Source organism: Xyrauchen texanus, chromosome 21 (assembly GCF_025860055.1).
Source record: "Xyrauchen texanus isolate HMW12.3.18 chromosome 21, RBS_HiC_50CHRs, whole genome shotgun sequence".
In the NCBI taxonomy this organism is placed as follows: Eukaryota; Metazoa; Chordata; class Actinopteri; order Cypriniformes; family Catostomidae; genus Xyrauchen; species Xyrauchen texanus.
Window position 1 is genome coordinate 40,270,435 of NC_068296.1, and position 22,817 is coordinate 40,293,251.

The window sequence follows — 22,817 nt, forward strand, 5'->3', positions numbered from 1 at the left end:
AAGCCAGCCGTTCAACCTCCTTTCTATATGCAGACTCATCATCATCTCGGATAAGGCCGATGACAGTGGTGTCATCTGCAAACTTCAGGAGCTTGACAGAGGGGTCCTTGGTGGTGCAGTCATTGGTGTACAGGGAGAAGAGTAGTGGGGAGAGCACACATCCCTGGGGGGCACCAGTGCTGATGGTACAGGTGGTGGAAGTTAATTTTCCCTGCCTCACAAGCTGCTGCCTGTCCGTCAGAAAGCTGGTAATCCACTGACAGGTAGAGGTGGGAACAGGGAGTTGGTTTAACTTAGTCCGGAGTATATCTGTTATGATTGTGTTGAAAGCCGAGCTGAAGTCCACAAAAAGGATCCTTATGTATGTCCCCGGTCTGTCCAGTTGCTGCAGGACGTGATGCAAACCCATTTTGACTGCATCATCCACAGACCTGTTTGCTCGATAAGCAAATTGAAGGGGGTCCAGAAAGGGTCCAGTGATGTCCTTCAGGTGGGCCAACACCAGTCTCTCAAATGACTTCATGACAACAGATGTCAGGGCGACAGGTCTGTAGTTATTAAGTCCTGTAATTTTAGGTTTCTTAGGGACGGGGATAATAACGGAGCGTTTGAAGCAGCATGGGACTTCACACTGCTCCAGTGATCTATTGAAGATCTGAGTGAAGATGGGGGCCAGATGGTTAGCACAGGAACGAAGGCACGCTGGTGAGATACCATCTGGGCCTGGAGCCATCCTTGACTTTTGCTTCCGAAAGACACGGCACACATCGTCCTCACAGATCTTGAGTGCAGGTAGTGTAGCAGAAGGGGGTAGGAGGGGGGTTGCAGGAGGTGTTAATGGTTGTGTGAAATGAAGGTCCGAGTGCATGTGGGGTGTGAAATTGGGCCTTTCAATTCTGCAATAAAACACATTCAGGTCGTCAGCCAGTTGTTGGTCTGCCACAGGGTTGGGGGTAGGAGTCCTGTAATTAGTAAGTTGTTTCAGGCCACTCCACACTGATGCAGGGTCGTTAGCTGAAAACTTGCTTCTCAGAGTAGCTTCTTTTAGCCACTCTGATTTCCCTATTCAGTGTGTTCCTGGCCTGATTCTACAAGACTCTATCCCCACCCCTGTAAGCCTCCTCTTTGGCATGACGAAGCTGTCTGAGTTTTCCTGTGAACCATGGTTTATCATTGTTGAATGATAAAAATGTCCTAGTAGGGATGCACATATCCTCACAGAAACTGATGTATGATGTAACAGTATCTGTGAGCTCGTCCAGGTCTGTAGCTGTAGCTTCAAAAACACTCCAATCAGTGCAGTCAAAGCAGGCTTGTAGTTCCAGCTCTGCTTCATTAGTCCATCTCCTTAAAGTCCTTACAACTGGCTTTGTTGATTTTAATTTCTGCTTGTAGGACGGGAGAAGATGAACCAGACAGTGATCAGAGAGTCCCAAAGCTGTACGTGGGACAGAACGATATGCATCCTATAATGTTGTATAGCAGTGATCCAATATATTCCTGTCTCTGGTGGGGCATGTAATGTGCTGTCTGTATTTGGGCAGTTTGCGTGTGAGATTTGTTTTTGTTAAAGTCCCCAAGAATAATAATAACTGAGTCCGGGTATTGTTGTTCCGTGTCTGTGATTTGATCATCCAGCTGTTGCAGCGCTAAGTTCCAAGACGCGTTTGGAGGAATGTAAACACTCACCAGAATAAACGAAGAAAACTCCCGCGGGGGAGTAGAACGGCTTACAGTTAATAAAGAGCGCTTCCAGATTAGGGCAGCACATCCTCTTTAATGTTGTTACATCTGTACACCAACTTTCGTTGATGTAAAAGCATGTTCCACCGCCTCTCGTTTTCCCCGTTAACTCCGCGATGCGATCCGCTCTGAACAGCTGAAAGCCCGGCAGATGTAATGCGCTGTCCGGAATGGCTTCATTCAGTCAGGTTTCAGTGAAGCACAGTGCAGCAGAGTTTGAAAAGTCCTTATTATTATGTGTGAGGAGATGTAGTTCCTCAGTTTTGTTGGGAAGAGAGCAGAGATTCGCGAGTGTTAGAAATAAGATATTCTAAACCTCAGTGCCTTTTTCCTCTCCGGGTTTTTATTGAGTCGTGAATCAAATCAAGCAAACCAACGTTGGGGAGAAAAGTAAAGAATAGAAAAAGCTCTTTGTCTCCTCAATAACATACAAATATATATGTAAATACTGGAGGGAGTTCACTTCTCCAGACCAATATAAACAGACATTACCTCATAGATAATAAGTCCATATGTTGGTCTCCTTCAAAACCTTAAGAGCCTTCGGACCTCTGGCATAAACACTATTACAGTCTACACACTACACAATGTATACACAGAGGAAGAGAGAGAGAGAGAGAGAGAGAGCTCCATGCTAACATGAAACATATGTCTGATAATGTATTCGGAATGGAATGCAGCAACTCAGCATTTCTCTCTTGGACAGGGCTGAGATATACCTATTTCTAACAGTGTCCACTTTGATAATGACGTTATATTATAACATAATTATCACATTACACGATTCTCAGTATGTCCATTATTACATAATAATACATGAAACATATTTCAATCAAACATTTCTTTCAAAATCATTAGTACTTCATAGTTCTGCTTGCTAAAGGGTATTTGAGAGAATACAAAAGTATTCATAGAAAGATAAATCAACATTCTAATGAATGGAATAATACAGCAAACAATAAATGAAAGAATTAACAGTATAACTCCAATTGGTATTAAAGAAGATACAAGTAATTGTTTCCAACTTGTAATCCAATCTCCAAACCCATAATCTATCATTCATTTGTCTTCTCTGTAATTCATCAACAATTTTTTTTTCATATTATTTATACCCTCAGCTATGATATGACCATCTTAATCATTTTCTGGTATATATGTACAAATATAACAGTCACACTTTTGCATTAGTAATTGTAACAAACATAGGCCAAATAATAACATAAGTAGAATGCATACAGCCATCGATATAATGGAAGACATTCAGGGTGCGAAACCACCCAAACACATTGGAAAATGTCCCCATATTCCCTAACGTTATCAGCTAATTCTTTATTCAACTTATCCATTTCCTTTCATACCTTCATGAATTTACCATCATCATCAATGTGACCCAGGATGTATGTATAGCATTTGTCACCAAATATTTTACATATTCCTCCTCCATCTTTAGCCAAGAATTAATCCAAACATTTAATACCTCTTGGCTGTCCAACACGGTAAATATACTTCAGGGTCACTTGGGGCATCACACTCTATGTACCTTTGTTTCTGGGTGTTTACCCGTACCTTCATAACAAAAACATCTTCATTTAATATTACCATAAAACATAAACCATTATACATTATTTCTAGGAATTGGAATTACACTTGTGACTCCTTGCTTTTGTTTTGATACTGAACGGGCATAGGCAAGCACCGAACACCTGCCCTATGCAGTGTCAGTAGGAATGTTTTCATGTTGACTGTTCCAGGTTCCTCCTCAGGTCCTCCTAATTCAAAGATTCCGGTTCGGGCACTGGCGCTGCGTGTTCAGCTCCTCCAGTGCTTTCACCGTTCACCTTGAATCAGTAAGGCCCTCCTCTGGAGCAAGCTTCACGCGGCTTGCGTGGATCCACTGTGGTTGAAGATCAGTCAGCACCTCCGTTCGGGTCACCGGCAGTACAGTAGTTGGGCCCACTTTAGTTCACCTAACTTCGTTGGTTTCAGATACTTCCACAGAACCTGCTGATTCGGAACAAATGAGTAGAACTTTCTGCAGGCAGAGGGAGAGAAATATCATTATTTATTTCGTTTAAATATTTTAATGAGGAAACCCACATAATCCGCGATGATCACCTCCGTGTCACCTGTGGAGAGATTGCCAGCGCGACCTCTGACCCAAGGGGTCGGGAAAGGTCTACCCATAAGAATTTCAAAGGGAGACAGTTTTGTAGTGGCTGACGGAGACATTCTCATTTCCGTCAATATGGCAGGCAATAAATCAACCCAATTTCTGCCCGTATCTATACACGCTTTATTAAGACGTTCTTTTATCGTTTTGTTCAAACGCTCCATGTTTGACGAAGACTGAGGATGATACGGGATATGAAAATGCCAATTAATACTAAGTTCTTTAGCTAATAACTGTGTTACTTTAGAAGCAAATGGAGTTCCATTGTCGCTTGCTATAACAGTTGGAATACCGAAACGCGGTATAATTTCTTTGGCAAGAACCTTCACTACTGTCTTTGCGTCTTCTTTTCCACACGGAAAAGCCTCAGGCCACTTAGTAAATCGGTCAATAATCACGAGCAAATACTTGTGAATTCCACATGGAGGCATGTGTGTAAAATCGATCTGTAAATATTGGAAAGGAAGTTCAGGATGCGGTAAAGCATCATGGCTGATTGCCTTGTGCCTGTTTGTTTTCGCACACACCAGGCAAGCATCCAATATCCGCAAAGTATTTCTACGAACGTTCGCAATGCAGTATGATTCAAATTTTGTATCACTTTCTCTTTTGACACATGTGATACACCATGATAATGTCTACACAGCATTACAACAGTAGATGCTGGTAGCGCGATTCTACCTTGTTTATCTCTTAAGATACCAACTTGATCTGGTTTTACTTCATTAACTGCCCAATGAGTCAAATCATGTTGAGTAGGATTCGCTTGTAAGATTTTAACATCCAAATCATTAATCAATGATGAATTCATCATCGGCACTTCATTGTTTTGTTCATTTACATGCGGACTACATATTGCTTCTTTTGCTGTCCATTTCGCTACTTCGTCCGCAAATCTGTTACCTTTGGCCTCGTCAGATTCACCTGTTTTGTTACCAGCTACTTTAATTACAGCAAGCTTCGATGGTTGCTGTGCTGCACTTATTAGCTCGGCCACAATGTTATGATGCGAAATTGGTTTTCCTTCAGAGGTTTTGAAATTTCTTTCCTCCCACAATTTAGCAAAATCATGGACTACGCCATACGCATTTTTGGAGTCAGTATATATATTGATACACTGACCTTTTGCCAATTGACAAGCTCTTGTTAAAGCAATCAGTTCTGCGACTTGTGCTGATTTATGTGGCAGTGAATACGCTTCAATTACTTTATTAGGCAATTCAACAATAGCATAATCACACAAATATGTATTGTCGTTTGGCTTAAAGCAGGATCCATCAATATACCAATGGATTCCCTCCTCCAGGACAGACGTGGAAACGTCTGGCCTACAAGCAGTCGAAATTTGGAACCTGTTCAGGCAGTCGTGGTCGTCGCTCTCAAATTCACCTTGTGTCAGCAACCTATGCAGATGTACAGTAGGGCCATGAATAACAGAAGTTACTTTCAACGTTACATTAGCAGTAACTAACAATATAGCCTCATAGCCAGAACGGCATTGGGCAGTCATGTGTTGAGTCGAAATATTATGCATAATGGCTCCTACCTGATGAAAAACATGTACAATAAGAGAATGTGACAAAACCACCTTTTCAGCATCCTGTATCATGATTGCTGTAGCAGCTACTGCACGCAAACAAGCCGGAAGGCCCTTAGCCACCGAATCCAGGGTCTTAGATAAATAAGCTATTGGACGGAAAGTTCCCCCATGCTCTTGGGCCAGGATTGCTGCGGCTGTGCCCCCACTTTCGTACACGTATAGATGAAAGTCTTGTGTGTAACAGGGTAGGCCAAGGGCAGGCGGCCTTAAGAGTGATGCTTGCAAATGTTTGAATGCTTGATTCATCTCACTTGTCCATGTAATATCGTCTTTGTCACCCAGCGTAACTTCTCGCAGGATTTTGTCATACATGGAGCAATTAGGCACCCACAGGCGGCAGTAATTGACCAGTCCCAGGAAGCTTTGCATTTGCTTCCGTGTGGATGGATGCTTAAATGTAGCGATGGCTTTGATCCTGTCCGCAGACAGACGAACTTGGCCTTGTGACAGTTCATGTCCAAGGTAATGGACTTTTCTCTGCACCCATTGATGTTTGTCAGCCAGGACTTTGCAAACAATTTCTTTTTTGTGGCAGCAGCACACATGTGACCAGCAGGCAGGTGTCTGGAGGAAGTTTGACATCTTTCAGTGTGTCGTGCACTACAGCGGAGAAAACAGCCGGAGAATCTCTGAACCCTTGAGGGAGACGTGTCCAACTATATTGACAATTCTGAAAACAAAATGCAAACAGTGGCTGAGTATCAGGATGAACAGGAATACTGAAAAATGCGGAGCTTAAATCAATAACATAATAAAATGTATGTTCTGAAGGAATATAATTAATTATAGCCTGAACTTCTGGTACAATAGGAGCAAGTGGTTTGATCAAATCATAATTTTTTTCTTAGGTCTTGCGTTAAACGCCAAGTACCATTAACTTTCTTAATTGGATTAATTGGTGTATTATAAGGTGAATGAGTTTGAACCAGAATGCCTTGTTCCAAAAATCGATCAATGAGAGGTTTAAGTCCCTCCTCTTTTTCCTTTGAAAGCGGGTGTTTATGAAACACAGGCCTAGTATTTATCAAAATCGCCCTGTAGGGCTGGATATCTATTAACCCTACGTCATCCTTGTGTTCCGCCCACAATTGAGGGTTGACTCCCGAAATTTCTGGTAGCCGCACAGTTGCAGACGAATCTTCAACAAGAGCATTTCTGGTGTCGGTTGTAATGGAAAAAACTGAAGGAAACAAAAGTGTCAAAGAGTTAGCATCAAAATTCAATTTCATACCAATTTTGTGCATCAAGTCTGCACCTAACAGGCAGAATGGTGAATTCGGTATAATTGCAAATGAATGCATTTTAAACAATGTCGGTACATCCTTAGAGGTAATTGGTAAGGTGGGCGTCAATTCGCATTTCACAGGAACATTATTAATCCCTACAGAATTAATTTTCTTTCCCGTGACGGAGCCTGAGTACACATTGGAAGATAACGAGGACACCGAAGCGCCGCTATCAATTAAAACATGTAGGTTTATGGTCAACATTTAGTTCAAGGAATGGCAAAACATTTGATTTATTTGGATATTGCATCGAAAGTTTTGAAAATTCAGATTCTTTGCTCTCGCACCGTCAGGCGTGATTCCATTCAGTTGGATATCTCCTTGAATTTTTTTACACTCTGTCTGTAGCTAGGAGAAAACCAAGGTGGGGGTTTTCTGTCATAGACATTTGAGCATGTACACATCTGGTTTGTATTAAACTGTTGCTTAGTTCTTTGTCTGCAAAATTTTGCAACATGTCCGGAACGACCACACCAGTAACATTTAACAGACTTTTTGTGTGAACGAAGGGACGTCTTTTGAGCCGCAGCATCAAACTGTAACAGTATCAGAGTTTTTTCTTTTGAGGAAGCAAAGGCTTCAGCAGAGGAAAACTCACATAAACGCTTATCAAGGTCATCAATTGACATCGTTAAAAAATGATTCGTGGTGATAGCTATAACATCAGCAAAAGGCAACGTATGAACCTTAAATCCTTCTGAAGTTTCCACGAACGGAATTGCAGTTGCAGCCTTCAAATCATGATGCAGTTCATTTTTTACGGGCGCACACGCTAAAGGAGCCTGAAAATATTCATAACTCAGAGGGAGAGCGGGGGGAGAGAAAGTTTCGTCTTTCTCCTCAGGCTGTGAGACTGACTGAGTGACACTCACCACTCTGTCCGACTCTGCTCTGAGATCAGCCCGCGGAGTAGAAAATTTACGATCTTTTTTATTTTTTTAGCAGCTTTATCTATGTCAGGTCCATGATCCCAGTACTTTTTCATCATTGCCCAAGTTTTATAGGATTGTGTCATATAATCAAAGTCCCATTCTGGATTACCCCAATTTCCTAAAATCATGTCTTTCGCTGCAGTCATGTCTGTATCTTTAAACGATCCTTCACGCGAAATGGATCTAATTGTATTTTACCCTCTGACCAGCCAGCTAAATTTGATAGATAAGGTTCCGTAAAAAGGCTTGATTATTTCTATCCATAAAATCTTTCGGAGATTCATTAAATAAAGGTGGATTTATTTTATTTCCCATTTTTGAGACCACAAAAATATACACCTGTAAACAAAATAAACAAAATTCAAATAATCAAATAGAAAAACAAAGAAGAAAAAATGCTGCAGTGTCAATTGTTAGTAAAGCATTTTAGTCAAAGAAGCAAAGAAAGAAGAGGAATAGAGAAAGAGGAGAAAAAAAAATTGCATTGATTCAATCACAAACCCCCCAAAAAAAACGACGGAGATTTTTTATGAAATATCTCGCAACAATCCTTCTTATAAAAGTAAGGATCTCACACAACGAAGGAAATTAATCACGTTTCCTTACGTTCTTCTCGAAGTTTATCAAAAACTTACGAGGAAATCACATAACAAAAAAGAGGGGATCTAAGTCTCTTTCTTTGTTCTTCCCGTATTTCATTCGAAACACGAGGAAAACTTCGTCCCGCATTTATCAAAAATACGAGGAAACCGTACTAACGATAAATAAACTTGATCATGTCCTTTATCGCTCTTCCCGCATTATTTAAACACGAGGAATACCACAATACGGCACTATCATCACATTATAATCATATACTTTAAAATTATGTCTCAACAAACAGTAAGAATTAACTCTTGATTTGCAGGAGAATTAGAATTCTTACCGTTTGGAGAATCCCGGACGAGCCCCCAATTGTTAGAAATAAGATATTCTAAACCTCAGTGCCTTTTCCCTCTCCGGGTTTTTATTGAGTCGTGAATCAAATCAAGCAAACCAACGTTGGGGAGAAAAGTAAAGAATAGAAAAAGCTCTTTGTCTCCTCAATAACATACAAATATATATGTAAATACTGGAGGGAGTTCACTTCTCCAGACCAATAGAAACAGACATTACCTCATAGATAATAAGTCCATATGTTGGTCTCCTTCAAAACCTTAAGAGCCTTCGGACCTCTGGCATACACACTATTACAGTCTACACACTACACAATGTATACACAGAGGAAGAGAGAGAGAGAGAGAGAGAGAGAGAGCGAGAGCTCCATGCTAACATGAAACATATGTCTGATAATGTATTCGGAATGGAATGCAGCAACTCAGCATTTCTCTCTTGGACAGGGCTGAGATATACCTATTTCTAACAGCGAGATAAATGCTCGGCAGTGCTGTTTGAACGCCGCGCTGACGGAGATTAACCAGCGCGCCAGCTCGTCTCCCTCGCCTGCGTCTCGTAGCGCGTCTAAACAACATAGCAGCGCCTCCAACTAAAATGTCCAGCAAAACGTCTGAATATTCAAAAACCGGGAAAAGATTATCTGGTATGTGCTGCCGAATGTTCAGCAGTTCGTCCATGGTAAAACTGACTGGTAAAAGATTGCTAAACACAGGACATACAAACAAAAACAACAAAAGAATTGGAGAGCTCCACACCGAGGCAGCGATCTGCGGCACCATCATGATCGTTTTATCTACAAATATCTACATATATTGCTCTTGTTGAACTCTAATCTGCCATGGATAGTATTTTTCTGATACAATAAAAACTTTGGAACGCAGCACTTTTTGTATTATTGTCTCCTTAAGATGAATCGCTTATGTTGTGTTATTCCTCTATTATAAGCCACTTTGCATAAAAGCACCTTCTAAATCAATAAATGTAATGTAATATAATGTATCAAAAACATAATTTGATGCCCAGATCTGTAAAATTAGTGAAGAACAGGTAAAAGAGAAAGTTCCCTCGTGCCGTGTTGCTGCATGCCAGGCCCACGTACAGCAGACTTTTGTTCTGAATCTCTCTTCTGCTGAGCTCTAATTTGCAGGGTAGCCTCATGGAAATCCATGAGTGTTTCATTTGCAATTATGACCTGTACAAATGTTTAAGAAAGTGTTAAAGTCCCTGTAAAGGCAATAAAAAAAAAATCTAAACGCATTATAAATGTTAAAAATGTATTGCTAAAACACATTACAAAGACTGTGAACTATGTTATTCAATGTATATATATGTTTAATGCAATAAAAAAAAAAAAAAATAAGTCTGTGAAGTTCCGCTGTCGCCAGATATCTGTTTCCGGTTTACTTGCGCGTCGCCCAAAATGTCTGTTTTTACACGATGTCTCCAGGCTCTTCCGAAAATAAGCATCAGCGATGTTCATCGCATTGTTGATGCCTGGTCCCCTGCTCCGACAAGCAAGAGGGACAAGGGCTTTAAACTCTACATATCGAGTTCTCTTACGAGAGGTTCTCTCGTTTTGCGTAAGCTAGCTTACGCTACGGGAAAGATTAATCTTTTCTGAGATATTGACGCCAAAAAATTATCCTTAATTTTGTATCATTTGTCAACGCAGTGCAGCAACTGCAGACCTTGAGCGGGCTAGCTAGCGAGCTCATTGGTTGCTCTGCGGCAACTGCTGCAGCCTATAGACGAACTTGGGCGAACTCGCGTCCAATGAGAGGCGTCCGCACGCTTACTGCATCAAAGCCCACCAAAATGGGCGTGGCTAGAGTGCATATAAGCGTAGTTCGTAGGCTGGAACCCTGATTTTCATCTCTTCAGCGAAGCTCTTCGCATCTCTGAACTGGAAGCCGCGTCGCCGTTCGAGGGGCATCTAGCAAGCTTGGACAGCGCTCGAAGAAGCTGGCCGTCTCCGCCACCTTCAGCCATCCTGTGAGCTACGCCATCCAGCGACGTATCCTTTTTTAGAGCAAGCTAGTTCTTAACGAACTTCACAAAAGAGTAACGAGCATCTTTTTTAAGATGCCTCGCACCACTTGCGCTTCATGCCACGCCCCTCTCAGCGCCGGAGACCGCCACATCATCTGCGCTCTCTGCCTGGGACTGGGGCATGCAGAGCTCGCCCTCGCTGAAGGCGGATGCGACCTCTGCGAGGAGCTTCCGATGTCGACCCTGCGGGCTCCACTCGAAGCGTTCAGAACCGAAGCCGCCGCGCCGCCTTCCGTTCCGCCGCGCAGGAAAAAGCGCCGCTCCCAAAGGCTGCCAGAACCGGTGATAGAAGCGACTGCCTCGCCGGAGCCTCTCCCTTGAGCATCGCTCTCACCCTCCCCGCCCCCCCGGGACGCGCAGTTGCCGCCCAGCAGCCGCACTGCGGCCATCTCGGAGGACGAGGCGGAGGATAAGGGCTGTTCCATCATGGCTTCGGACAGCGAGGAGTGGTCAGGCTCCCACGCCTCCTCCTCAGCCCAGGAATCCAGCAAGACCTGCGCCGGAGTCGAAGGGGAAATAACACGCCTCCTCACACAGGCCGTCGACCGCCTCGGGCTCGAGTGGTCACCGCCCCCTGAGCAGGCTCCCAACAGACTCAACGGCTGCTTTCTTCAGAGCCGTCGCCGTGCAACACCCGCGGCCCGGGCCGCTCCCTTCCTGCCGGAACTCCACACTGAACTTGCAAAGTCGTGGAACGCGCCTTTCTCGGCCAGGATCCGTTCCCACGTCTCCACCCCTCACGCTTCGGTGGACGGCGCCACCGAGAAGGGCTACTCCTCCATCCCCCCGGTCGAGGATTCGGTAGCAGCACACCTTTGCCCGCCCTCCGCGAGATGGCGGTCTAAGCCAGTGCTCCCGTCTAAGGCCTGCAGAGTGACTTCCGCCTATGTTGGCCGCGCCTATTCTGCCGCCGGCCAAGCCACATCTGCCCTGCACTCCATGGCCATCTTACAGATCCTCCAAGCGGACCTTCTTCGGGAGTGGGATGAGAAAGGCAGGCACCCAGAGGCTGTTACAGATCTAAGAAGCGCGACAGACCTCGCCCTTCGCGCCACCAAAGCTGCAGCCCAAGCTCTAGGGAAGTGCACGGCCTCGCTGACTGTGACCGAGAGACACCTGTGGCTAACGCTAGCCAACATGGGAGAAGCAGAGTGCTCCACGTTCCTCAACGCACCGCTCTCTCCGACCGGTCTCTTCGGCTCCGCGGTGAGTGGCATTGTTGACCGCTTTTCAGAAGTCCAGAAAGCCACCCAAGCCATGAACCTCTTCCTGCCGCGTCGCGCTAGCTCCTCTGCAGGCCGCCCACGTGACCAGCCTCCTGCACGAGCATCTTCACAGCGCCCAGCTCAACAAAGTCAGACTTCTCAGCGTCGACAGGGCGGATGCCCTCGATCGCGCTCAGACAGCCGCCGCAGACCGCCGCCCCCCCGCGGGCCTCGGTCTAAGGTTGCGCTGAAACCTGAGCAACCGACGTCCTCCTAGCCTTGTTCAAAAAACGACGGCTCAGTCCCGCCGCGGCCGGACCACCGTCAGTCCCCCTCTCTCAGGCTACTACAGTGGTGGATTCAGCAGCCAACAAGCCGGTGATACTGCCCGCTTGCCTGCACTCAAACGCCGTTTTCACGGCGACCCAAAGAAATCTTGTAAAAAGCAAACATGCCTTATGTGTAGAAAATGTGCCCACAATCCAGTGTTCACCTCTACACACAAGCATTACACTTCCCGTGTCCCTATATTCTAGAAAATATTCTAATTTTCTGAGATTCTGAATTTGGGGTTTTCATAAGCTGTAAGCCATAATCATCAAAATTATATCAAATAAAGGCTTGCAATATCTTACTTTGCTTGTAATGAGTCTATATAATATATTAGTTTCACCTTTTAAGTTGAATTACTGAAATTAATGAACTTTTGCACGATATTCTAATTTTTTGAGTTTCACCTGTAAGTGTACGTTGGCATGCCATGCTGAGCATCAGAACCTAATGAGGTTTGTGTAGACCTTTCTTAAGAGAGCAGACATTGCAAGGTGGCTTGTGGGGCTAGATTTATGATTTTGGATTTGGGTGCAAAAATGTCAAGTGTTCAAATCCAAGAATAGCTTGTCCTTGCCCTTAGATCTTCAAACTTGAAGACCATGGGGTGCAAAGTCTTAATGTCAGCATTACCACCAAGCAAGCATTTTCTGTGAAAATGGACAGTGACAATAACAAGACAAGGCCGGTTAGCTCAGTTGGTTAGAGCGTGGTGCTAATAACGCCAAGGTTGCGGGTTCGATCCCCGTACGGGCTAGGGTGTCTTTTGATCTGAATCTCTCTAGAAAAGTTAGGAGAGCATTAGACTGATAAACCAAAGATCACCGCTTAGATACAGGCTGCCCATTGCCTGTTTCAAACTCCAAACCAAACAGCAATAATACTTGCAACTTCTTTTCACCAGAAAATGGAGGTTTGTGTAATGGTTAGCACGTTGCATTTTGAATCCAACAAGCTGAGTTCAAATCCTGGCGGAACCATCTTAGGGTCTTGTGGCCAAAAACAGAGTTTGGCTGTTGAAATCCCCATCAAGAGGCCTAAAATATGCCTTTCTCTTGCCAATTTCAACAACATGTTTTCAAAAACATGTTTTTTGTCCAAACCCAGGAGAGAGCATACAAGTTTTGTCGGTTCCATGGTGTAATGGTTAGCACTCTGGACTCTGAATCCAGTGATCCAAGTTCTAATCTCCGTGGGACCTTCTTTGACTTTTGCACCGACGGTTCGGAGGACCCAATCAAAAGTACTTTTCAAAAGCAGTGATCCTCCAAATCTCCTGCTGCAATACTCTGCTTGCCAGGTCCATGAGCATTTCTCCATACACTTATATCAAAAATATCTACATATATTGCTCTTGTTGAACTCTAATCTGTCATGGATAGTATTTTTCTGATACAAATGAAAATTTGGAACGCAGCACTTTTTGTATTTCCATGAGGGTAGCCTCATGGAAATCCATGAGGAAAGAAGGTTAGCACTCTGGCCTCTGAATCCAGAGATACCAGTTAAAATCTCGGTGGGACCGTCTGTGACTTTGTGCCAAACGGTGCAATGGACCCAATCAGAAGGACTTTTGTGTAGCTGCAAGACTCCAAATCTACAGAAGTGAAAGTGTACCAACTCTGCTGGCCAGGTCTATCACTTTGAAATTGTGATGACCAGGTCTGAGATTAGAGAACAGTTCCTAAAAGGCAAACATCCTCATGGAGAATGCGGGAATCGATCCCGCTACCTCTCGCATGCTAAGCGAGCACTCTACCATGTGAGCTAATTCCCCTCCTGGTAGGTGGGCAACGTGATGATCCTCCGAGCTTTTTTTCACACACCGCCTGGTATATATGTCCTGGAGGGAGGGAAGCTCACCTCCGATGATGTCCCTGGCAGTTCGCACCACCCTTTGCAGGGCTTTGCAGTTGTGCGCGGTGCTATTGCCATACCAGGCGGTGATGCAGCCAGTCAGGATGCTCTCTACAGTGCTGGTGTAGAACCGTGTGAGGATGTGGTGGTTCATTCCAAACTTCCTCAGCCGTCTCAGGAAGAAGAGGCGCTGGTGAGCCTTCTTCACAACGGCCTCAGTGTGGATGGACCATGTGAGTTCTTCAGTGATGTGGACACCGAGGAACTTGAAGCTGCTGACTCTCTCCACCGGTACTACGGAATCCACGGAATTATCACACAGTACTTCAATAGTTAAATCTTCGGGAATTCTACGTTTCCCAAAGATCATAAATTTAGTTTTCTTTATATTGAGAGATAATTTGTTTAAATCAAACCACAATTTAAGCTTAGCCAACTCTTTAGAGACATTTCAACAAATGTTGGAGATTCTCTCCTTCACAAAATATATTTGTATCATCTGCAAAAATTACAAATTCCAACAAATCAGAAGTTTTAACAATATCATTTATGTATAATAAAAATAATTTTGATCCTAGAATTGAACCTTGTGGTACACCATATATTGTATTTTGAAGCTTCGACCTTTCCTCCCCCATCTGCACATATTGTTGTCTATGTTCTAAATAGCTTTTTATCCAGTTTAGCCCTATTCCCCTAATTCCATAAATTTCCAATTTTTGAAGCAAAGTATGATGATCTATTGTATCAAAGGCCTTTTTAAGGTCTATAAATACACCTATAGCAAACTTCTTGTCATCAATACTGGTTGTTAATTCTTCCACCAGATCTATTAAAGCCAGAGATGTAGAACGGTTTGTTCTAAAACCATATTGACTATCAGTTAAGATCCCATATTTATCAATCAAACTATGCAATCTGATGGAGAATATCTTCTCCAGAATTTTAGAGAATTGGGGAAGCAGTGAGATTGGCCTATAGTTAGTATAAAGATTCTGTTCACCAGCTTTAAAGATAGGGACCACTTTAGCTATTTTCATATTTGTGGGAAAAGAACCCAATTTCAGAGAGAGATTGAAAATATATACTATGGGATCTACTATTACTGCAATTAGTTGTTTAATTAAAAGCATATCAATATCATTACAGTCTCTTGCTGTTTTATTCTTAAAGTTATTAACTATATCAAGTACTTCAGTTTTATCAGTATCTCTCCAAAAAATAGTTGCTGGATTTCTTTCTTCAAAATATTGTGGGACATCACCCTCTTGTGGAGGTATTATCTCATCAGCCAAATTAGAGCCTGTGTTCACAAAGAATCTATTGAAGCCAGCCACAACTTCATCCATGTTTTTAATTATTTTACCATTATCAATAAATTCATTTGGAAAACCAGTACTTGTTTTTTCCCTTCTAATAATTGAATTTAAAATATTCCACGTACCCTTTATAATGTTTTTATTAGTTTCCAGCAATCTACTATAATAATCTTTTTTACATTTTCTTACGATAGCTGTTAATTTATTTTTATATGTCTTATATTTAAATTCTTTCTCTTCAGTTCTATACTTAACAAAGTCTTTATCAGACCCCTTGTAACCCAGGGTTTATTTGGACGTTTAGATGTTATCTCTGATTGCTGGATTGGACAATTTTTATAATACAAAGTCAAAAAGGTATTTAGAAATGAATTGTAGGCTAAATCAACATCCCCTACTTCATACACACTCTTCCAATCTTGAACTAACAAGTCATTTTTTAATTTATTCATGGTGTGATCTGTTCTTAATCTCCTCTGTATATTTATTTTGCTGGTATCCAATTTATAGTGTTTACATTCATGGAGTACAAATATTGGCAGATGGTCTGTGATATCATTTATTAACAATCCACTTTCTAAATTACTACTCATATTATTTGTGAAAATATTATCTATTATTGTTGCTGAGTGGGTGGTACTTCTACTCGGTTTGTTTATACATGGATATAGGCCTATACTGTACATTACCTCAATAAACTGTTCTATTGCAGGTAATTTACTCGGATGTGTGGTGCTAATAACGCCAAGGTCGTGGGTTCGATTCCCGTACGGGCCAGGGTGTCTTTTGATCTGAATCTCTCTAGAAAAGTTAGGAGAGCATTAGACTGATAAACCAAAGATCACCGCTTAGATACATGCTGCCCATTGCCTGTTTCAAACTCCTTACCAAACAGCAATAATACTCGCAACTTCTTTTCACCAGTAAATGCAGGATTGTGTAATGGTTAACACGTTGCATTTTGAATCCAACAAGCTGAGTTCAAATCCTGGCGGAACCATCTTAGGGTCTTGTGGCCAAAAACAGAGTTTGGCTGTTGAAATCCCCATCAAGAGGCCTAAAATACGCCTTTCTCTTGCCAATTTCAACAAAACATGTTTTTTGTCCAAACCCAGGAGACAGCAGACAATTAATGTTGATTCCATGCTGGCCAGGTCTATCACTTTGAAATTGTGATGACCAGGTCTGAGATTAGAGAACAGTTCCTAAAAGCAAAACGTCCTCATGGAGAATGCAGGCATCGATCCCGCTACCTCTCGCATGCTAAGCAAGCACTCTACCATTTGAGCTAATTCCCCTCCTGGTAGGTGGGCAACGTGCCTTTCTTTCATTTTTGTTGCTCCTCAGCTGTGCAGCCCAGAGGTACCAAACCACTCTTGTTTGTTTCCTTTTGGAGTGGGCCATGGGCCCTTCCAATGGTCAGAAAGACCATGTCCAAGGAGTCTTGCAAGGCAGTGATCCTAAATCATATGTGACTTTTGTGGTCAAGTAGGTCAGCCCCCATGAAGAATGTGACATGGTAAGTTTTTCCAAGGAAACGACAGTGCACATTCAATTTGCCTTAAGAGAAAGCAATAGATGCAGATAACTATGAGCGCTACATGAGAAATGGAACAAATGAAGCAAATTGTCATTGGCAGTTTTGTTAGGAGTTATTGGCGATAAATGCTATTCCATTTTATGCTTGCCAAATTCTTTTGAGGATGTCTCTATTTCCCCATTAATGTAGATAAGAGCAGTACTTGTATGACTGAAAATAAGTGTACGTTGGCATGCCATGCTGAGCATCAGAACCTAATGAGGTTTGTGTAGACCTTTCTTAAGAGAGCAGACATTGCAAGGTGGCTTGTGGGGCTCGATTTATGATTTTGGATTTGGGTGCAAAAGTGTCTCGTGTTCAAATCCAAGAATAGCTTGCCCCAAGAATAGCTTGCCCTTAGATCTTCAAACTTGAAGACCATGCGATGCAAAGTCTTAATGTCAGCATTACCACCAAGCAAGCATTTTCTGTGAAAATAGACAGTGACAATAACAAGACAAGGCCAGTTAGCTCAGTTGGTTAGAGCGTGGTGCTAATAACGCCAAGGTCGTGGGTTCGATCCCCGTATGGGCCAGGGTGTCTTTTGATCTGAATCTCTCTAGAAAAGTTAGGAGAGGATTAGACTGATAAACCAAAGATCACCGCTTAGATACAGGCTGCCCATTTCCTGTTTCAAACTCCTTACCAAACAGCAATAATACTCGCAACTTCTTTTCATCAGTAAATGCAGGTTTGTGTAATGGTTAGCACATTGCATTTTGAATCCAACAAGCTGAGTTCAAATCCTGGCGGAAACATCTTAGGGTCTTGTGGCCAAAAACAGAGGTTGGCTGTTGAAATCCCCATCAAGAGGCCTAAAATATGCCTTTCTCTTGCCAATTTCAACAAAACATGTTTTTTGTCCAAACCCAGGAGAGTGCAGACAATTAATGTTGGTTCCATTGTGTAATGGTTAGCACTCTGGGCTCTGAATCCAGTGATCCAAGCTCAAATCTCGGTGGGACCTTCTATGACTTTTGCACCGACGGTTCGGAGGACCCAATCAAAGGACTTTTCACAAGCAGTGATCCTCCAAATCTGCTGCTGCAATACTCTGCTTGCCAGGTCCATGAGCATTTCTCCATACACTTATATCAAAAATATCTACATATATTGCTCTTGTTGAACTCTAATCTGTCATGGATGTTATTTTTCTGATACAATTGAAAATTTGGAACGCAGCACTTTTTGTATTATTGTCTCCTTAAGATGAATCGCTTATGTTGTGTTATTCCTCTATTATAATCCGCTTTGCATAAAAGCACCTTCTAAATCAATAAATGTAATGTAATATAATGTATCAAAAACATAATTTGATGCCCAGATCTGTAAAATTAGTGAAGAACACGTAAAAGAGGAAGTTCCCTCGTGCAGTGTTGCTGCATGCCAGGCCCACATACAGCAGACTTTTGTTCAGAATCTCTCTTCTGCTGAGCTCTAATTTGCAGGGTAGCCTCATGGAAATCCATGAGGAAAGAAGGTTAGCACTCTGGCCTCTGAATCCAGAGATACCAGTTAAAATCTCGGCGGGACCTTCTGTGATTTTTGTGCCAAAAGTTGCAAAGGACCCAATCAGAAGGACTTTTGTAAAGCTGCGAGACTCCAAATCTAAAGAAGTGAAAGTGTACCAACTCTGCTTGCCAGGTCCATGAGCATTTCTCCATACACTTATATAAAAAATATCAGAATCAGAATCAGCTTTATAGAGTATGCTTACACACAAGGAATTTGTCTTGGCGACAGGAGCTTCCAGTCTACAATAATACAAACAATACCAAAAACAGCAGCAAGACATAGGTAATTAAAAACAAAAAGAACACAATATAAATAATTATACATATATGTACATACACTCACCTTCATACATACCCACATACACACACGTAGTGCAAATCTAATACAATCTTTTATATAAAGAACAAAAAACTGTATATTATGTACAGAGCATGTAAGTAATGGCAGAAGTGGATATGCTGGATAATATAAATTAAAATTAAAATTAAACTGTGTATTGCACATCATTATTGCGCAATGGGGCAATTTAATTGTTCATTAGATGGATGGCCTGAGGGAAAAAACTGTTCCTGTGTCTCGACGGTTCTGGTGTTCAGAGCTCTGAAGCACCGGCCAGAAGGCAACAGTTCAAAAAGGTAGTGGGCAGGGTGAGTGGTGTCCAGAGTGATTTTACCAGCCATTTTCCTCACTCTGGAAGTGTATAGTTCTTGAAGGGGGGCAGGGGACAACCAATAATCCTCTCAGCAGACCGAACTGTCCTTTGTAGTCTTCTGATGTCTGATTTCAGTAGCTGCACCAAACCAGACAGTTATTGAAGTGCAGAGGACAGACTCAATGACTGCTGAGTAGAACTGTTTCAGCAGCACTGATGGCAGGTTGAACTTCCTCAGCTGGCGAAGGAAGCACAACCTCTGCTGGGCCTTTTTCACAATGGAGTCGATGTGTATCTCCCACTTCAGGTCCTGTGAGATGGTAGTGCCCAGGAACCTGAATGACTCCACTGCTGTCACAGTGCTGTTTAGAATGGTGAGGGGGGGACAATGATGGGGTGTTCCTCCTAAAGTCCACAATCATCTCCACTGTTTTGAGCGTCTTCAGCTCCAGGTTGTTTTGACTGCACCAGAAAGCCAGCCGTTCAACCTCCTTTCTATATGCAGACTCATCATCATCTTGGATAAGGCCAATGACAGTGGTGTCGTCTGCAAACTTCAGGAGCTTGACAGAGGGGTCCTTGGTGGTGCAGTCATTGGTGTACAGGGAGAAGAGTAGTGGGGAGAGCACACATCCCTGGGGGCACCAGTGCTGATGGTACAGGTGGTGGAAGTTAATTTTCCCTGCCTCACAAGCTGCTGCCTGTCCGTCAGAAAGCTGGTAATCCACTGACAGGTAGAGGTGGGAACAGGGAGTTGGTTTAACTTAGTCCGGAGTATATCTGGTATGATTGTGTTGAAAGCCGAGCTGAAGTCCACAAAAAGGATCCTACGTATGTCCCCGGTCTGTCCAGATGCTGCAGGACGTGATGCAAACCCATGTTGACTGCATCAAGCAAATTGAAGGGGGTCCAGAAAGGGTCCAGTGATGTCCTTCAGGTGGGCCAACACCAGTCTCTCAAATGACTTCATGACCACAGATGTCAGGGCGACAGGTCTGTAGTCATTAAGTCCTGTGATTTTAGGTTTCTTAGGGACGGGGATAATAGCGGAGCATTTGAAGCAGCATGGGACTTCACACTGCTCCAGTGATCTATTGAAGATCTGAGTGAAGATGGGGGCCAGTTGGTTAGCACAGGAACAAAGGCACGCTGGTGAGATGCCATCTGGGCCTGGAGCCTTCCTTGACCTTTGCTTCCGAAAGACATGGTACACATCGTCCTCACAGATCTTGAGTGCAGGTAGTGTAGTAGGAGGGGGTAGGAGGGGGGTTGCAGGAGGTGTTAATGGTTGTGTGAAATGAAGGTCCGAGTGCATGTGGGGTGTGAAATTGGGCCTTTCAAATCTGCAATAAAACACATTCAGGTCGTCAGCCAGTCGTTGGTCCGCCACAGGGTTGGGGGTAGGATTCCTGTAATTAGTAAGTTGTTTCAGGCCACTCCACACTGATGCAGGGTCGTTAGCTGAAAACTTGTTTTTCAGCTTCTCAGAGTAGCTTCTTTTAGCCACTCTGATTTCCCTATTCAGTGTGTTCCTGGCCTGATTCTACAAGACTCTATCCCCACCCCTGTAAGCCTCCTCTTTGGCATGACGAAGCTGTCTGAGTTTTCCTGTGAACCATGGTTTATCATTGTTGAATGATAAAAATGTCCTAGTAGGGATGCACATATCCTCACAGAAACTGATGTATGATGTAACAGTATCTGTGAGCTCGTCCAGGTCTGTAGCTGCAGCTTCAAAAACACTCCAATCAGTGCAGTCAAAGCAGGCTTGTAGTTCCAGCTCTGCTTCATTAGTCCATTCCTTACAGTCCTTACAACTGGCTTTGTTGATTTTAATTTCTGCCTGTAGGACGGGAGAAGATGAACCAGACAGTGATCAGAGAGTCCCAAAGCTGCATGTGGGACAGAGCGATATGCATCCTTTAATGTTGTATAGCAGTGATCCAATATATTCCTGTCTCTGGTGGGGCATGTAATGTGCTGTCTGTATTTGGGCAGTTCGTGTGTGAGATTTGTTTTGTTAAAGTCCCCAAGAATAATAATAACTGAGTCCGGGTATTGTTGTTCTGTGTCTGTGATTTGATCAGCCAGCTGTTGCAGCGCTAAGTTCCCAGACGCGTTTGGAGGAATGTAAACACTCACCAGAATAAACGAAGAAAACTCCCGCGGGGGAGTAGAACGGCTTACAGTTAATAAAGAGCGCTTCCAGATTAGGGCAGCACATCCTCTTTAATGTTGTTACATCTGTACACCAACTTTCGATGATGTAAAAGCATGTTCCACCGCCTCTCGTTTTCCCCGTTAACTCCGCGATGCGATCCGCTCTGAACAGCTGGAAGCCCGGCAGATGTAATGCGCTGTCCGGAATGGCTTCATTCAGCCAGGTTTCAGTGAAGCACAGTGCAGCAGAGTTTGAAAAGTCCTTATTATTATGTGTGAGGAGATGTAGTTCGTCAGTTTTGTTGGGAAGAAAGCGGAGATTCGCGAGATAAATGCTCAGCAGTGCTGTTCGAACGCCGCGCTGACGGAGATTAAATATTCAAAAACCGGGAAAAGATTATCTGGTATGTGGTAAAAGATTGCTAAACACAGTACATACAAACAAAAACAACAAAAGTATTGGAGAGCTCCACACCGAGGCAGCCATCTGCGGCGCCATCATGATCATTTATCTACAAATATCTACAAATATTGCTCTTGTTGAACTCTAATCTGTCATGGGTAGTATTTTTCTGATACAATTGAAAATTTGGAATGCAGCACATTTTGTATTATTGTCTCCTTAAGATGAATCGCTTATGTTGTTTTATTCCTCTATTATAAGCCGCTTTGCATAAATGCACCTTCTAAATCAATAAATGTAATGTAATATAATGTATCAAAAACATAATTTGATGCCCAGATCTGTAAAATTAGTGAAGAACACGTAAAGAGAAAGCTCCCTCGTGCAGTGTTGCTGCATGCAAGGCCCACGTACAGCAGACTTTTGTTCTGAATCTCTCTTCTGCTGAGCTCTAATTTGCAGAGTAGCTTCATGGAAATCCATGAGGAAAGAAGGTTAGCACTCTGGCCTCTAAATCCAGAGATACCAGTTAAAATCTCGGCGGGACCTTCTGTGACTTTTGTGCCAAAAGGTGCATAGGACCCAATCAGAAGGACTTTTATGAAGCTGCCAGACTCCAAATCTACAGAAGTGAAAGTGTACCAACTCTGCTGGCCAGGTATATCACATTGAAATTGTGATGACCAGGTCTGAGATTAGAGAACAGTTCCTAAAAGGAAAACATCCTCATGGAGAATGCGGGAATCAATGCCACTACCTCTCGCATGCTAAGCGAGCGCCCTACCATTTGAGTTAATTCCCCTCCTGATAGGTGGGCCACGTGCCTTTCTTTAATTTTTGTTGCTCCTCAGCTGTGCAGCCCAGAGGTACCAAACCACTCTTGTTTGTTTCCTTTTGGAGTGGGCCATGGGCTCTTCCAATGGTCAGAAAGACCATGTCCAAGGAGTCTTGCAAGGCAGTGATCCTAAATCATATGTGAGTTTTGTGGTCAAGTAGGTCAGCCCCCATGAAGAATGTGACATGGTAAGTTTTTCCAAGGAAACTTCAGTACACATTCAATTTGCCCTAAGAGAAAGCAATA

The 22,817-nt window shown here is 43.1% G+C and overlaps 3 non-coding genes across 3 annotated transcripts; 2 read left to right on the top strand and 1 right to left on the bottom strand.

Annotated features, from left to right (window-relative positions):
- The first annotated feature begins 12,934 nt into the window (after window positions 1-12,934).
- Window positions 12,935-13,008, top strand: trnai-aau (transfer RNA isoleucine (anticodon AAU)). The gene has a single exon. It is a non-coding gene; the product is annotated as a tRNA-Ile (tRNA).
- Window positions 13,009-13,955: 947 nt separating this feature from the next.
- On the bottom strand, window positions 13,956-14,028 carry trnaa-agc (transfer RNA alanine (anticodon AGC)). Its single transcript has one exon. It is a non-coding gene; the product is annotated as a tRNA-Ala (tRNA).
- Window positions 14,029-17,467: 3,439 nt separating this feature from the next.
- On the top strand, window positions 17,468-17,541 carry trnai-aau (transfer RNA isoleucine (anticodon AAU)). Its single transcript has one exon. It is a non-coding gene; the product is annotated as a tRNA-Ile (tRNA).
- Window positions 17,542-22,817: the final 5,276 nt, after the last annotated feature.